The 5,729-nt window shown below is 44.1% G+C and overlaps 1 pseudogene; it reads right to left on the bottom strand.

Annotated features, from left to right (window-relative positions):
• The window catches only part of LOC109220656, a 19,497-nt pseudogene extending 15,055 nt beyond the window's left edge, over positions 1 to 4,442 (bottom strand).

The following is a 5,729-nucleotide window of genomic DNA, read 5'->3' as shown; positions in this document are numbered from 1 at the left end:
TATGTATGAAGTGATTTGGTTGTGCGTGGACTATTTTGGGAGGCTCAATATGATTATTATTGATGTTGTTTGGGCTGTTTGGTGATTGTTTGGAATTGTGTGAAGTCATATATATAGGGGAGGTGCTGTCCGTTTCATCGTAAAATAGGTTGTGGTCGATACATAATAGTTATGACGCTTGAATGATAACTATAGTATCATTTCTCTTATTGTAGACTAAGGAGTCGTGAAAATTGCATAGCTTGAGATTGGGGCAGTATATACAAGGTATGTGAGGCTATCCCTTTCCCTCCTTTTCACGACTCCGATTGTACATAATGTAATGAACGAGCTTCCAAAGATACTCTACTCTTAGAAGCTAGCAGTACTTACATTGTTTCCCCTCTTATGGAACAATTGATGTTGATGTTTCTTCTCTTATTCTTATGTTATCAATGTTATTGGTACTTCCTGATACTTATAAGGTTCATGGTGAAGAGTTAGTCCTAATAACTTTTACACAGGATACCGACCTTACGTCACTCTGAAAGGTTTAGAACGTGGTTCCATGAGTCCAGCATGCATTATATATGTATCTATTTTACTCTACCGAGCTGCGCTATAGTCGGCCGGGTATGACACCTATTGTGCAACCACTGATCAGTTGGGTTTTACCGAGCTCCACGTGACCGGGTACAGTATTTTTACCGAGCCTATTACGGTCGGGTACGATATGATGATGATGATGCCCACAGAGGCGTATGTTTTAAAAGTTTATGTATATATACATATGTATCACGCATTTCATGTCAGTAGCCCTCAGAGGTATCCAGATGTTACAGGTTGTTTATTCTCTATCCCTGCCTACATTACTGTTCGTACTTATGGTTCCCTACCTTACATACTCAGTACTTTATTCGTACTGACGTCCTTTTATTTGTGGACGCTGCATGTCGTGCTGCAGGTCCTGATAAACAGGCAGGCGCAGCTCCCCCACCATAGTAGGCTGTCCAGTTCAGCGGTGGTTGGCGAGATCCCTTCTCCAGACTTGCCGTGGTCTTGGTATGCATTTTTGTTATAGACATTATGGGTATGTCGGGGCCCTGTTCCAGCTATGTTGCAACACTTATGTTCCTTAGAGGCTCATAGACAGGTGTCGACTCATGTATAGTTTGGTAGGCCTTGTCGGCTGGTTTTCGTTGTATAGTCTCTCATGGTAGCGTGGTAGCTCGTACCTTATATATAGTTTCTTGATTGTCTAGTCATCCCATGTTATGTATGTTCATGCCATCATATTTTATTGTTGGTTGTCCACGACCCATGTCTACCATTTATATTGATCTCGTCAGCCCTAAAAGATAATAAAGAAGGTTAGATAAAATGTATGTTGGTGCTCGATAAGTATGGCCGGGTGCTAGTCATGGCCCTCCAGTTTGGGTCGTGACAAACTTGGTATCAGAGCAAGTCTGTCCTAGGGATTGTCTATGAGCCGCGTCTAGTAGAGTCTTGATTATGGATATGTAGCGCGCCACATTTATAATCAGGAGGCTACATGACATCTAGGGTTGTTACCTTCTTCCTGAATCTAGATCGTGCGTAGAGTTGAGTTGTAAGTGTTCGTCTTTAATATTCACCTTGTTTTCTTTCATCGATGCCTTCAACTAGGAAGCAAACAATTAGTAGACGGCTTGATACAGCTGCGGGAGAGGGTACTACTCAGGTGCCCTAAGCCAGAGCAGGCCAAAGTGAGGCTCAGAGTGAGATACCGTCTCATACCTCATCTACTCCGTCTCCTCCGGGGGATATTAGGAGGCACCCAGCACCTCCAGCTCCGCCGTTTGGCACTACAGACCAGGATATGCGTAATGCGGTGCAGTTGTTGACTAACTTGGTAGCTGCTCAGGCTCAAAGGGAGTCGGTGTTGTTGATAAACCGGTTAGTACGAGAGTTCGTGATTTTATTAATCTAGACCCTCTAGTGTTTACCGGATCAGACCCCAAGGAGGACCCGCAGACTTTTATTGATCAGGTTCATCGTACACTGCAGGTTATGCATGCTAGTAATATAGAGACAGTAGAGTTGGGTTCTTATCGGCTACGGGATTTAGCAGTTTTCTGGTATGATAGTTGGGAGAGATCCAGGGGTCCGAACGCTCCTCCAGCTGTGTGGAAGGAATTTTCTGAGGCCTTTCTTCGTCACTACTTGCCAGTTGAGATACGACGAGCTAGAGCTGATAAGTTCTTGAACATTAGACAAGGTAATATGAGTGTGCGGTAGTATAGTATGCAGTTTGATTCTTTAGCAAGGTATGCTCCCTATATGGTAGCAGAGATGAGTGATAGGGTGCATCTGTTCGTGAACGGGTTGGGACCACATCTGATAAATGAGTGCACGACAGCGTCCTTGGTGGAGGGCATGGATATTTCCCGTATTCAGGCTTATGCCCAGACCCTGGAGGATCATAAGCGCCAGCAAAGGGCAGATAAGGAGCAAGATAGGGGCCAGCATAAGCGGGCGAGATTTGCAGGGTATTCTGATGACTTCAGAGGCAATGTCAGGCCCCAGTCTTCGAGGAGTTCGGCGCCATCTGTAGCTAGTGCTCCTCCACAATTCCAGAGGCCTCGATATGATCGATTTACCTATTCAGGTCAAGGTCAGAGTTCGCGGGCATCAGGCTCGCAATATCACAGAGATACTAATCAGACGAGACCCCTAACACCATGTTGTGATCGGTGCAGTAAGGCCCACTTTGGACTGTGCCGTCGAGGTTCTGATGCATGTTATTCTTGTGGACAGCCTGGCCATATGATATGGGATTGTCCTAACAGAGGAGGTGGTGGTATGGCTCAGCCGACTGGATCTGTGTCTGGTTCTTCCTCATCAGTTCAACCTTCAGCACGGGGTTTTCAGCAGTCGACAGGTCGAGGTAGAGGTAGAGGTGCAGTGCAGAGTTCGAGTGGTGCTCAAAATTGAACCAATTCTCTAGTAGGTCGACAGGATCTCGAGTCATCTCCAGATGTTGTTACAGGTATATTGTCTGTGTTCTTATGATGTATACGCGCTGATTGATCCGGGATCTACATTATCATATGTTACACCCTTTGTGTCTAATAAGTTTGGCATTGAACCTGAATTGATAAGTAAACCCCTTGAGGTATCTACTCCGATAGGAGATTCTATGATTGCTAGAAGGGTATATAGAGGTTGCACTGTGATGATTTGTAGTCGTCAAACCTCGCCAAATTTATTTGAGATAGAAATGGTTGATTTTGATGTGATAATGGGAATGGATTGGTTGGCCTCATGCTATGCAAATGTTGACTGTCGTACGAAGATGGTTAGGTTTCAGTTTCCTGGTGAACCCGTCATTGAATGGAAGGGGAACATTGCTACGCCGAAAGGTAGGTTTATTTCCTATTTTAAGGCAAGGAAGATGATCTCAAAAGGTTACATTTAACATCTCGTTCGCGTTAGGGATGCGGAGACGAAGCCATCCACTCTACAATCAATCCCCGTGGTCAATGAATTTCCAGATGTTTTTCCAGATGAACTCCCAGGCCTTCCTCCTGAGAGGGAGATTGAGTTTAGCATTGATGTTTTGCCTGACACTCAACCGATCTCTATCCCTCCATACAGAATGGCCCCAGCAGAGTTGCGAGAGTTGAAGGCACAGTTCCATGACTTGCTGGAAAAGGGCTTCATTAGGCGTAGCACTTCACCTTGGGATGCGCCAGTCCTGTTCGTGCGGAAGAAAGACGGATCGTTACGGATGTGTATCGACTATCAACAGTTGAATAAGTTTACTATAAAGAACAAGTATCCACTTCCAAGGATTGACGACTTGTTTGACCAACTCCAGGGTGCTAAGTATTTCTCCAAGATTGACTTACGTTCAGGGTATCATCAGGTGAGGGTTAAGGAGAAGGGTATTCCAAAGACGGCCTTCCGGACAAGATATGGGCACTTTGAGTTCTTGGTGATGTCGTTCGGGCTAACAAATGCCCCAACAGCTTTTATGGATCTCATGAATACTATATTCAGGCCCTATCTTGATGTGTTCGTGATCGTATTCATTGATGACATTTTGGTGTATTCTCGTTCGGAGGCGGAACATGCGTGCCACTTGCGGATAGTATTATAGATGCTTCAGGATCGTAAGTTATATGCTAAGCTCTCCAAATGTGAATTCTGGCTGAACTCAGTAGCATTCCTTGGCCATGTAATATCTGACGAAGGTATTAGTGTCGACACTCAGAAGATCGATGCAATAAAGATTTGGCCGAGATCTACAACACCATCAGAAGTCCGCAGCTTCCTAGGGCTAGCAGGATATTATAGGCGATTTGTAGAAGGGTTTTCCTCTATATCAGCACCATTGAATAAGTTATCACAGAAAGCTACTAAGTTCCAGTGGTCAGACGCTTGTGAACAAGTTTTTCAGGAGTTGAAGAATCGATTGACATCCGTACCGGTGCTCACTTTTCCTGAAGGACCGGAAGGTTATGTGGTATATTGTGATGCCTCAGGTATAGGTTTGGGGTGCGTATTGATGCAACGTGGGAAGGTGCTTGCTTATGCATCTAGACAATTGAAGAAGCATGAAAAGAATTATCCAACCCATGATTTGGAATTGGCTGCAGTAATATATGCTTTGAAGATATTGCGGCACTACATATACGGCATCCATGTTGACATCTACACAGATCACAAGAGTTTACAATACATCTTCAAGCAGAAAGAGTTGAATTTGAGGTAGCGTAGGTGGCTTGAATTACTGAAAGACTACGACGTCGAGATATTGTATCATCCCAGTAAAGCCAATGTTGTGGCAGACGCTCTCAGCCGTAAGTCAATGGGAAGCTTAGTACACATTGAGGCAGGTAGATGAAGGTTGACTAAAGAGCTTCATCAGCTAGCCAATATGAGAATTAGATTGTTAGACTCTGATGACGGAGGTGTTACTGTACATAATATATCAGAATCATCTTTGGTAGCCGAGGTAAAAGCACGGCAATATGAAGATCCTATCTTAGTACGATTGAGAGAGAGCATTCAGCAGTGTAAAATTACGGCTTTTGAGATCGGAGGAGATGGGGCACTGAGATACCAGGGCCGATTATGTGTGCCTAATGTGGCAGGGTTGCGAGAGAAGATTATGAATGAGATTCATCAATCCCGATATTCCATCCATCCCGGCTCGACAAAGATGTATCATGACATTAAGGAGCAGTATTGGTGGGATAACATGAAGAAGTCTATTGCAGAATTTATAGCCCAGTGTCCTAATTGTCAACAAGTAAAGATCGAACATCAGAAACCCGGTGGATTGCTTCAGAATATAGAGATTCCGACCTGGAAATGGGAGGTCATTAATATGGACTTCATTATTGGGTTACCTCGCTCTTATCATAAGTTTGACTCCATCTGGGTGATAGTTGATCGACTTACAAAATGTGCCCATTTTCTGCCAGTTAAGACAACTTACACGGCTGAAGATTATGCGAAGTTGTATATCAAGGAAATTGTTAGGCTTCATGGTGTACCAATATCTATTATATCAGACCGAGGAGCTCAATTTACGGCTAACTTTTGTAGGTCTTTTCAGAAGGGTTTAGGCACACAAGTGAATCTCAACACTGCGTTTCCTCCACAGACTGACGGACAGGCTGAACGTACCATTCAGACACTTGAAGATATGTTACGAGCATGTGTTCTAGATTTTAAGGAAAATTGGGATGACCATCTTCCAC

The sequence above is a fragment of the Nicotiana attenuata genome, chromosome 2 (assembly GCF_001879085.1).
Source record: "Nicotiana attenuata strain UT chromosome 2, NIATTr2, whole genome shotgun sequence".
Classification (NCBI taxonomy): Eukaryota; Viridiplantae; Streptophyta; class Magnoliopsida; order Solanales; family Solanaceae; genus Nicotiana; species Nicotiana attenuata.
This window is presented reverse-complemented; position numbering and strand designations above follow the sequence as displayed.